Source organism: Equus quagga, chromosome 5, assembly GCF_021613505.1.
Source record: "Equus quagga isolate Etosha38 chromosome 5, UCLA_HA_Equagga_1.0, whole genome shotgun sequence".
NCBI lineage: Eukaryota > Metazoa > Chordata > Mammalia > Perissodactyla > Equidae > Equus > Equus quagga.
The window spans coordinates 85,108,594-85,120,830 of NC_060271.1; the positions used below are offsets into that span (position 1 = coordinate 85,108,594).

A 12,237-nucleotide genomic window follows, 5' to 3' on the forward strand; every position below is an offset into this window, starting at 1 on the left:
CAAGAAGGAGGACGTATTGGTTGGCTATCACTGGGTAACAAACAAGCACAAAAATCTCAGTGGCTTATAACAGTAAATATTTATTTTACTCATGCATTTGTGGGTCAGCTGGAGGTCAGCTACACGTGGCTGACCTTGGCTGGGCGGCTCGAAGCTGCACTTGGGCTTGGGTCTGCTCCACAGACATGTCCCTCACCATCCTTGCACCAGCAGGTCAGTTACGTGAGGTTTTTTTCCCCCATGGTGATAATACTGGCACAAGTAGGCAGGTGGAAACACGAGATGCCTCCTAAGACCAGGCTTAGAACTGGCACCATGTCACTTCCTCCTACAGTCCATTGGCCAAAATGGGTCAGGCAGCCATGCCCAAAGTCAAAGAGCAGGAAAGATTACTCTACCTCGAGTGGGAGGGACTGCCACGTCACAGAAAGGGATATGGACACAGGGAGGAGTGGCAAGAATTAGGACCAATAATTCAGTCCACCACAGAGTGGTGAAACATGTTCACTGCCACTGGGAGACCCGATGAGACAAGGACCGTGAACTGGCCACTAATCTAGTCAAGACGTAGGGCACTGGCATTCTTGGTAGGAGGTATTACAATAGAATGGTAAGGCTAAGAGCCCAGTTGGAGTGGGCGGAGGTGAGGATGGGAGGTGAGGAAGAGGAGTGTCAGTATACAGACCACTCTCTCAGGAACATTTGCTCTGAAGAGGTGCAGAAAAATGGTGCAGTAGCCTGAAGGAGATGTGAGGCTAAGCCTAATATGTTTTTAAATTTAGGGAAAATTAAGTCCTGTTTTATTTCAGTGGGAAGGATCCAGTAGAGAGGAAGAAACTGATGATGCCTGAAAGAAAGGGAATACGGGTGCTGGTGAAAGGGGAAGGGGCCTAGGGCACAGATGGAAGGTCTGGCCACAGATGGGCAGGCAGGGTGCAGAGCTGCAGGCATTCCCGTGACTTTGGTGGTGGGAAGATCTGGCAGTTGGTCTGATTGTACCTATTTTCTTTATGAAGGATAGTCTGAGGTCAGACCGAGAACGAAAGAGGAAGGGGTGTTGAAAATACGCAGAGAGGGGAGAAAGTGTGAAATGGTTGCACTGTGGAGAGGGAAAAGGAATTTTCTAAGAAACCGTAGTAGGATTGTCCAGCAGTTCAAATGCCCATTTGAAATTTATGCCATAAATTTGAGGTGACTCCATCCAGAGGAGCTGGGTAATTTTCTTCGGCAGGGTTCAACTGCTCCGTTGCAGGTGTGAAGTAAACAGTGTGATTTAACCACAGTTGGGTTTTCTCCAGGTGGATCCGAGAACAGCGCAAGGAAGTTAAGAGTGTTTGCAGGGGATTTCGCGTGCTGGATTATGAAATCTCAGCTGGCTGAGAAGTGAAGACCTGAAGGGAGATAAATCCTGAAGAAACCGCAGAGCGATGGCCTGGAAGTCTCTGGTAGGAGGACTGGTGGAGCGGAAGGACGGGAGTGAGGGAGCTGGAGGGCTGGCAGGGGGTGGGATCTTTGAGATTTCAAGGATGGTGTAGACATTCAGGGTTCCGAGGTCTAGGGCATGACCAGGAAGCTAAGGTGGGGCAAGAAAAATGTATTACTAGGGCTAAGGCACTCAAGGGACTTATGGGCCAGGGTGTTGGATGGGTCACTAGCATTGATGCTAGGTCACCAAGAGTGATGACAGTGGAGGAGAAAGAGCCTGGTGCTAAAATCATCAAGGGACAGAGAAAGTGACCAAGAAGATGATAAGGTGACACTAATTAGGAGGAGGAGGAGCGGTGGGTAGTAAACCCTGATGAAATGCATTCCAAAGGAGCTGGGTTTTTGAAGGTGGAAGAAGAAACAGATTGGGAGCTTCAATGCTGAGTGAGGACATCTCCAGGCCGTCAAGTGCATGGCCTGAGGGGTAAAACAGCCTCTATTGGAGAGGGCTATGGAGACTGCAGTGTCCTCAGGGTACAAGCAGGCTTCAGGAAGAAGGAAGCCAGGGTCCTAGTCTTGGAGGAGACTCAGAGTGGAAGGACGGAGTAGTAGGGTTTGGGAGCGAAGGAAGGGTAGGCACCACGTAGGGTTTGGCAGGTTCAGCAATGTGGGGTACGGGTGGGGCTGAGGTGGGTGGGCGTGAGGCACGATGGGATTGCTTTCCCTGGGCTTTGGAGGCCCGGAGCGGGCATCAGGGCAGCCCCTTTGTGGCGACTTCCCAGATTCCCCCTGGGGGGCTGGGGGTGAGGAGTGTTTTCACTTCCTTTTTGGGGAACCCCAATAACTTTGATTGCTCAAGCTTCTCCGTTAGGCCTTATCATCTACTTCCTGCTGTCTTCAGCGTTCTTCCGTGTGAATATCTTGTTGCCTCAATTAGACGCGAGTCCGGGCAGAACCCCAGCTATGCCACTCTGCACCCGCTCAAGTCCAACACAGCACCTGACCCGTCAGGGCGCTTCACAGCTGTTTGTTCATGGAGTTGGATACAAATGCGGTCATGGTTTCCCTTTAAGGCCGGGGGGGGGGGCCCGGGGGGGGGGGGGGGGGGGGGGGTCCCTCTGCCCGGGCGCGCCCCGCCCCCACCCGCCAGCTGCCGCGCGCCCCTCCCCGCGGCCGCCGCGGGCGCCCAGTAACCCGACGCCGCGCCCGCGCCCCCCCGCCCGCCTCCGAGCGGCCAATGGCCGCGGCCAAGCCTCCGCCGGGAGCCGCTGGCTGCGGCGCCGCCCCGGCCGGGCTGGAGCGGGGGCGCCCGGGGGCGAGGGCCTGCCGGCTGCGGGCCCCTCCGCCCCCGCCCCTCGCCGCCTTCGGGCGCGGAGCCGGAAGGCAACTGCGCCACCCAGAGGGCCCAGCCCTCCCCTCCCCGGCCCGGGAGACAGGACGCTGGGGACCCAGGCCCTGCTCAGGGGTTGCCAGCAGAGAGACCTTGGGCAGTCCTGGAAGCTCTGAGCCTCAGTTTCCTTATCTGTAGTGGAGGGTGGTACCTACCCCCTCTGAGCGGGGCGATGTGAGGACCCAACCAGGTGAAGGGTGTAACAGTCCTCGTGTTAGCCAGGGCGGGCCAAACCCAAGTCACTGTGACTTGTCCCCGCCCGCCCTGCAGCAGATGAGAACTGCAGCTCTTCCCACCCCCACGCCGGTCCCACTCGCTACCCAGGGGATTCCCTGGGTTCAAAGGCAGCGCCTAACCCAGCTTTCCCTAACACCCCAGCCGGGCCTCTCCTGCGTTGCTCGCTACCAGGCTGAAGTCAGCTGGGGCGGTTTAGTGACCCTGGGGGAGGCAGCTGGAAGTCCATGCTGGGCTGACAGGATGGGGCACACAGGCAGGGCGCCTTTCCAACTACTGGTTTATCTCTTACCTACTTACTAGGGTGTCAGACGTGCAAAGAGGAAAGCCTCACCAACAGTGCCCTTTTCCTCCTCGGATGATTATAATTGCTCGCTCCTGACTGTTACCGTCGATGGGCTACAGATACTTGGGTATTTAGTGGGACCTTCAGTGCTCGTGGTACCTAAAAGAATAGCAAACGAGAGCTCAGGAAATACATTATAGCCTGAAAGAAGAGGAGGAGAGAAAGTTTTTGTCAAGGATGCATTATTTGGACATTCACAGCCCCCCTCGCCCCCAGGATGGCAGGGCATGGGTCACCTATGGTGATGAGGACACATCAGGGTCCCCAGGTTCTTTGCTTCTGTGCCCATGTCCTTAACAGGCTCCCAAATTGGCTCCTGGAAACTGCAGCCCTGGCTCACACCCTTTCTCTGCACTGGCCTGGCAACCCTTGGGCACCTTGCCTAGGGCATGGTGTCACAACGGTAAACTGCTGGCTCTTCCCTGGGGCTTAGACTCCAGGGGCTAGTGGCCCCATCAGGCCCTCTGCCCCAGATGGATCCAAAGGCAGGAAGTGACTGGGGAGTCCATGAGGGTTCCTTAATCAGGGAGAGGGAGAGGCCCACCAGCCCGGGCCTGATGTTCTGCAGGCTTCCTGAATTCATTTGCTTCCAGACCTTTTCAGCCTTGCCAAGCCCTGTGTGAAAGATCAGAACAGCTGGAAGTTTCTAGCAGGAAAGCACCAGGTGCTGAGCAGGTCCTCGTCTGCCTTAGAAACAGTTAGGGGCTGGGGCCGTTTGGGGTTGGCATTCCTGCTTTGCAGACAGGCAGGAATTGCTTGCTCTTGGAAGGCAGTGCCACCCCTGAACCTGAGGTGGGACGGCAGTAAACCCAGGACACAGGGCTGGGGACGGAAACTAGGAGCCTCCTCCCTCCCAAGCGACAGGACGACGACACAAAGGGCCTCCTCTGCTGGCCAAGCAGAGGGGATGGGCTCATTGACGGGGAGGGCCAGGACTGTCACCCAGTTAGAGCCAGGCGGCTGCAAATGAAACACAGGCCTCGAAGGCTCAGACAGGCACTCAATCTCTCCCAGAGCCAAGAAATCCTGGCTAGAAACTTGACTACGGAGCAAGGAAAGGCACCGGGAAATACTTGAAACCAGGCGAGACCCCTGGTAATGCTGGACTCCTGACAAACAAGGAGCAGAGCCAAATGCTTTTTTCCCACTTGGCCCAAACACAAAACGGAGCTGGCCAGAGAGGACCCAGGGGAGGTGGCGGAGGAGCTGAGGAGGGACCCAGCAGGAAGAGAAAAGCAGGCAGCAGGGTAGTTTTTACCCTGCTCAGACCCCAGAGCTCTCACAGGGCAAGTCAGCAGAGGGGGAGTTCCCGCTTGGCTTTGCCCAAGGCCAAGGTCACTCAGACCCACTGGAGGTTCTCACGAGGGGCTGTGGAAACTTCAACGTGGCAGCGTGGAGTCGCTAACACCCAGTGGCCAGGCTGCATGGGTCAGCTTCCACTAGAAGAAGGGGAGTTTGCAGGGGCAGCTGCTGAGGGAGAGCGGCACCCCCACCCCCAGGCGGTGGAGGGACTCACCTTGGCCCTCAGAACGAGCTTAGTCCTTACGCCTGGGCTCAGCCTGCTTTATTTCAAATGAATCTGCACAGTAGCAAGTTATGGATAAAATTTATAAACCTACTAAGCAATGTTCTTTTATTCATATTTCCTGTAATGTGTGAAGGGGAGTTACTTTTTTAAAGTTCTAAAATTAGAGAAAAAAGAAAAATCATTCTGTGTTGAGGATGAATTCAGTGCCTCAATTCTCTTTATCCTTTGCTGGATCTTGGGGGGTAAAAAAGGAATAAAAAGAAATATGCCACAGTACGAAGCCTTCTCTTTAAAAAAAAAAAAAAGCTTCTTTCTGAATATAAAAGTAGAACATGATCTATAAAAAGAAATTCAGACAAAAGGTATAAAGAAGGGAGCAAAAAAATCACCTACAATCCCACCACACAGTGGTTGCCCTGATAGCACTTTTGTATATTTTTCCTGTACTATTTTCTGTGCGTGCAGATACATGTTTTTACATGAGACAAAATTATTAACATGAGTGGTCCTAGGCTTTCTCCTCCTCCTGCCCACTGAAGAAAATCCTGAATTTGTCTGTTCGGTTTCCCCTCACTTCTGTCTTCTAGAGAGAGGAAGAGTTATTACGTGCTGAGAAGAGCTAAGTTATCTACATAACAAAGCAATGCAGTGGGACGAGGAAGAGGTCCAGAGCAGGGAAAAGTCAGGAGCGTGTTCAGACTGTAGCCCATTCGAGGCTGTGGAGCAGCTACAGGGCAGAGAAAACTGGGCTTGGAGGAAGAAGCCTCTGAGAGGGGCCGATGTGATTACAACCTGGAGGCTTTTTATTTTTTTATTTTATTATTTTTTTTGAGGAAGATTAGCCCTGAGCTAACTACTGCCTGTCCTCCTCTTTTTTTTGCTGAGGAAGCCTGGCCCTGAGCTAACATCTGTGCCCATCTTCCTCTACTTTATATGTGGGACGCCTACCACAGCATGGCGTGCCAAGTGGTGCCATGTCCGCACCCGGGATCCAAATCGGTGAACCCCGGGCGGCAGAGAAGCGGAACGTGCGAACTTAACCGCTGCGCCACCGGGCTGGCCCCTGAAGTCTTTTTAATGTTCTTCCAGAAAGGTGATTAAATAATGGAATTTATTTTGTATTAATTTTGCCCATTAAACTATGCATTAAGTCTAAATAGAGACTGAACCCCCTGGTCTCCCCTCTCATTTACAAGGGTTATGTTGTTTAAAGATGAGGTCATATTATGCTTTCTTTCTGTATCCTTTTTTAAATAATTAAATTTCATGTTCAGGTTACTAAGTGACTTGTTGTGTTGTCCTTTTAAACAGCTGCATGGCAGTCCTTCATTTGTCTTCACCATAATTTATTTAACCCCTCCCCTGCTGATGGTCATTTACGTTATTCTATGTTCACTGTTATCAGCAATTACTCAGAGGCTATCCCTATGTGTATAGGTCTCTGCACCCTTGCTGACTTTTTGCTTAAGATATATTCCTAAAACCATAACTGCAGGGTCAAAAGATAAGAACGTTCAAAATTTAGCACGCAGTGCCAACTCACTCTCTGTAAAGACTAAGCACATTAACACAGCCACCTACACGGCTGGATTCTGCTCTTGAATGGAGTGGTGCTGGCAAGGGAGGTCCCAGTGGGCCCAGTGGGCTGAGACACTGGGAGGGAGTTGAGCCTGGGCACGTGGTGGGGGGAGAGGTGAGGGCCATCCAAGAAGGCAAGAAAGCCCGTTGAAGGCTCTGTGGAGGGTTACTTTTGCTACCCAGCATACTTTCCTTTGGGGAATCACGCTTTCCCCATCCACAGTAACCCATTCAGCCCGTGAGCTTTGGGTGGCGCTGACCTCATACCTTCTCCCCGACCCCATTCTGGGCTGGCCACAGGGGTGACCATGTGACTGGAGCCAGATCAGTCAGAAGTCTCCAAACCCTGGTCAAGGGTTTGACCCTTGGATTGGTCCAAGGACAGACACATGACCAAGGCAGGAAGAAGTCTCCTTTCTTGCTCTCTAAGCATCATGTGACACCAGAACTGGCAGCAGTCGTTGGCTCCCACCACATGAGGGCTGCCGAGATGAGCAAGGAGCTGAGACATGGAGACAAAACCCTGAAGCATCGCCAAGCCCCGGGATCCAGACATGTCTGAAGCCAGCAGGGTCCATCTCGGACTTTTCGTTTACAGGAACCCATAGATCCCTTTTTTCCCCAAATTGTCACTAGATTTTATTTTTTAAGGATTGGGTTTTTTCTTTCGTTAATTTTTTAATTGAGGTAAATTTCACATAACATAAAATTAACCATTAACCATTTTAAAATGTGTGGTTCAGTGGCATGGAGTACATTCACTTAGCATGATGTTTTCAAGGTTTATCCGTGTTGTAGACTGTTTAAGTACTTCATTCCTCTTTAGGGCTGAATAATAGTGCACTGTGTGGATATACATACCACATTCTGTTTGTCCATTCTGATGGACATCTCAGTTGTTTCTACCTTTGGCTATTATGAATAATGGTGCTATGAACAGTCATGTATAAGTATTTGCTTGAATACCTGTTTTCAGTTCTTTGGGGTATATACCTAGGAGTGGAATTGCAGGTCATACAGTAATTCTGTTCACATGTTCCTTTTCTAGTTTAAGCTAATGCAAAGTGGGTTTCTTTCATGGAAAACCAAAGGAGTCCTGACCTACTCGGGCCTTCAAAGACAAAGGAGGGTGGCCAAGTGGGGAGCAGCAAGGGAAGTGTTCTGCCTGGAGAGGCTGGCCAGGCGGCAATGGAGATGTGGGACCCGGAACAGGGAGGAGCACATGCTCGAGTGGGAGCACCACCGGACAAAGTATTTTCTGGGCAAGTAGCAGGGCCATATTGTCTGGAAGACCCACAGAGAAGAGGACTCTTAGAGCAGCTGCTGCGTTGGCAGCCCCGTCTGTGAGAGGAAACGCCCCCTCCTTCCTCTTTTTCTTCCTCCTCCCCTTCCTGCCAGGGCTGGTGCAGAGATGAACCCACAGGAGTAGTCTTGGGGGCAGAGAACACATTTTCCTTTTTAAACGAGAAGGGTTTGTTTCGCTCTGTGCTCCCACGGCTCTGCCAGGGACCGATTTCTCCACTGTGAGGAGCCGCAGGTCAGCCCTCAGAACCACGTTTGAGGGTGGTCAGCCACCTTCCAACATGGCCACTCTGCCCGGGACTCCAGGTGGAGTGAAGCTCCTGACCCATCTTAGAAAAGAAATCACTCTCTGCTCCTGCTCCTCTGTGCCTGCCGTCCACCCAACTCTGCTCCCCTGATGTTATCAGTCAGTTTGAGGGAATCAAACCAGCACAGTTGAGATCCATATTTCTGCTTCTCTAATTGAACACGGGTTGAGACTCTCCTCAGAGTCAGTGTTTTCCCCGCTGCAGAATGTACTACAGGTAGAAAGGGATTCTATTGAATTCCCTTCACGTTGAGCCCCTTCTGTGTATGTGTCATGCTGGGCAATGAAGGAAGAGGAGCTGGGCAGGGACAAGGGGTGGCAGGGCACTAGAAATATGAAAAACCCAAGGATGCTGACCCCAAGGAGCATGCAGCTCATGGGGGAGACAGACGTGTACCCAGGGGAGACAGGTGGCAGCATAAAGCAGAGCAGACAAAATTACTACGATAGGGAAATTTGGTTTTAGATCCTTCCTCATGAATATTTATTTACTTAGTTTAATATATATATATATATATTTTTTTTTAACTTAGATTATTGATTTTAAGCCTTTCTCTTCTTTTTCTTTTTTTTAAAGATTGGCCCTGAGCTAACATTTGTTCCCAATCTTTTTTTTCTTCTTCTTCTCCCCAAATCCTCCCAGTACATAGTTGTGTATTCTAGCTTTGGGTCCTTCTAGTTGTGGCACATGGGATGCCACCTCAGCATGGCCTGATGAGTGGTGCTAAGTCTGTGCCCAGGATCTGAACTGGCAAAACCCTGGGCCACCGAAGCGAAGTGGGTGAACTTAACCACTTGGCTGTGGGCCGGCTCCTAGTTTAATATATATTTTAAAAATTTAATCAAAGTAATACTTTCACATAGTTTAGGAGTTGAGACCTCTTACCAACAGCCAGCACCAAGCTGCCAGGCAAGTGAGGGCGCCATCTTGGAAGTGGATCCTCCAGCCCCAGTCAAGCCTTCAGATGAATGCAGCCTCAGCTAATATCTTGACTAAAACCTCGTAAGAGACCCTGAACCAGAGCTGTCAAGGTAAGTTACTCCTGAATTTCTGACCCACAGAAACTGTGTGAGATAATAAAGGTTTATTGTTGTTTGAAGCAGCTAAGTTTTGGGATAATTTATGTTACACAGCAATAGAAAACTAATATATAATGTTTGCTATTATTATTTTCTTGGGTCAACACCGTGAGCAAAGAAGCTGGGGAAAGAGATGTTCTGCGTCAGGTGTGCTGTGAACAGTATTCATAACTGAGGATACCTTGCTGCTAGGTTGTGCATGATGTGATGGGCTAAGGACCATCTGGACAAGTTACAAAGCTTCTTTTGAAATGACCAGTTTCACACCCATCTGAAGTGTGCTGCAGAAGCCAGTGGTCTCAGGGAGGACCTGCCTGGGCTGACAGACCTCATTCACATGACCTCCAGGGCTCAGGTGACAAACATTAAAATGAGAGTTATGGGCTATTGATCTAATGCAGTTCCCACAGTTAGGAATTGATGGAGCACTTTCATTAGAAAAGGCAGTCCCAGCGGCAGGTTCATTTGAGTCTGGCCCACCTTTCCAGCGTGTGGAAGCTCAGCCCTTCGCATGAAAACCTCTGCAGTATTTCCCAGCGACACTGGCTTCCTTCCCTGTCACCGGGAGCTGGACGGAGCTGTGGGGCACATGACAGCTGCGTTTCATCAGCGAATGTGAACTCATGTCCAAGAAGTCCCCACCCCTCTCGGTACCTGAGATTCTGGGAAATCAGCTCTATTTTCAGCCTCTAGGTTTCCTTGTCATTATGAGTGCTGAGCTCCTCGGAAACAGGTGGCCACCGGGGAGCTGAAAAAGAGGAAGATGAAGTGAGACCCACACAGCCCCGCAAGGAGACAGTTCTAAACCCCGAAGACTGGAAACCGTTGTCCAAAGTCCTCTGGGCAGTCACCCCGGAGACGTCCGCTGTGTTTGGGAATACATCTGGCAGGGCTTCCCTCAGGAACCGAATGGTCAGCCAATTCGAGCCTCCTTCCTTGAAAGAACTTCGATATAAAACATTTGAAAAGAGTGTTTTAACACTTCTGTATTTCTTGCTGCTTATTCCTTTCTTTCCTGGCTTTGCTGCTCAGAGACAGACCTTCAGTCCAGCAACAGCTATCTCCCCAGGGCTCTACCGGAAAGCGGTAGAGAGGTGACCACTTTTCAATTATCCCCCATCCCTGGGAAGAAAGAACACAGAACCCAGGTTTGAGGTTTTGAGGACCAGGGTGCTTACAAGTCTTTCTTCCTCCATCACAGGCTCATGGACTGTAAAGGAATCAAATCCAGCCAACTGGTTATTTAAAAGCCTTCGCTTAGCATTTGATGAAGCGAAGAATGAATTTTGGATTAACCATTAAAATTGACGTCCAATTCCCAGCGGAAATTGAACACGTCCAGGCTCTGTCTAGAGGGTAAATGAGGAAACCGATGTCAAAAAAGTGAAAACTGGGTTTCTTAGAAATAAACAAAGTTTGTGTGGAAGAGAGGGCTCCCCCACGTCTCCTTGGCCTCCACTGTTGTCCTCCCTGAGTGGACAATATCAGTACCATAGCGGAAGGGTAAATGGTGTGTGAATAAGTTGTCCCTAGCAGCAGCTTTAGACAAGGCTGGCAGTGAGAGAAAAGCAAAAATGAAGTCAAAGTAAAACACCGCCAATGCTTCTATTGCAATTTGCATCACATTACCCATAATGATTTGTAATTTTACATTTAAAGCTATTATCTTTTGGCAGACACCTTGACTTTAAATAAGTGTCTGTTACCCCAAGGGGCTGCGGCAAACTGTGCCTTGCATCCCACAGCAAGAGCAGAGTGAGGAGATCCATGCAGGAGGGCCGCATCCAGGCAGCAGCCTCACCAGCCTGAGGCTGCACCTCCCTGCTGGGCGTGAGGCTGCCCTAGGTAGACACTTACCACGGTCACTGCTTTCGTGACTGTCATCCTGCCAAGGGCTTTAAGCTACCACCTTCCATTTACTCCCGCTTCTGTCTGCATAGAAAGAATGGAGTATCTCGCATTCCTCCCTTGGTGCCTGAGGACTGTCTGAGAAGTGCACTAAAGGATCGTCTCTTGGTCCCTGACATCTAGGAACCTACAGTTGCTTAAAAACAGCAAGAAAGCTCCCCAAAGAGCTGCTTGCAGGATGAGAAGCTGGATGGATTCCAGCTGGAGAGCCACTTCCCTCACCCCACCTACCTTTAAGTGACAGCAGACTGAGGAATGGTAGGGGGTTATCACAGAACATTCTGGTCCTTTTGTCAGAGGCTGAAAGCTCCTTGGAGCAAATGACTACACAGAAATTCAATCAGAACAGAAGAACAGGCAGAAGCAAACTGAGGAGCCAGCTGGGGCTATTTTTCCCCAAAATTCATATTCTACACACTGCTAGGTACTAACATTGTTCAAAGAAATAGGTCAATTACAGAAAGTACCTAACCAGTGTCTGGCACATACTACGTGTGTCAGTTAGCTCTTTGTTTAACAAACCATCCAAAACTTAGTGGCTTAAACCAACACCGTTCCTTAGCTCACGATGCTGCAGTTTGGCAGGCTCTGCAGTAGACTGCCAGGTGGGCTGGGGCCGGCTGGTCTAGGATGGCCTCCGTGGGGCGGCGCCTCTGCTCCACATGGCCCTGCATTCTGCAGCAGGCTAGCCCAGCCTGTTCCCATGATTTCCAGAGAGAGAAGGGGCAGGCACGTTCTCTTTGAGGCCTAGGCTCAGAACTGCATAAACAACACCCACTGCCTTCTACCGGGCGAAGCAAGTCACCAGGGCAGCCTGAATTCAGGGAGCGGGGAAATGGCCGTTGCTCTTGGTGGGAAGGGCTGCAAAGTCAACTTGCAAAGCAGCGAGCATAAGGGAGCCGTGACAGATTGTGGCCGTTTTTGCAATCTAGCACTGTAGGTATCAATCCGTTTTGTGAGTGTGTACAGCCTGTCAACCCTTTCCAAAAGGATTCGTATTAACAGGTTGACACACCTAGGATGAGAAGATATTTGGAAAAGCAAGACCACCAGACTGGTAAAGAAGGTAGTCAAAAGGCGACACCTTTATTAATGTGCTTGCTCCCCCAACAGCCAATCCCTCCCCGGGCTCCCCCCCC

At 50.6% G+C, this 12,237-nt stretch overlaps 1 long non-coding RNA gene across 1 annotated transcript; it reads left to right on the top strand.

The window, feature by feature from the left end:
- The first annotated feature begins 327 nt into the window (after positions 1-327).
- LOC124240218 (uncharacterized) lies at positions 328-5,721 on the top strand. The gene is made up of 3 exons (XR_006888810.1): positions 328-610; positions 1,299-1,445; positions 5,511-5,721. It is a non-coding gene; the product is annotated as an uncharacterized LOC124240218 (long non-coding RNA).
- Positions 5,722-12,237: the final 6,516 nt, after the last annotated feature.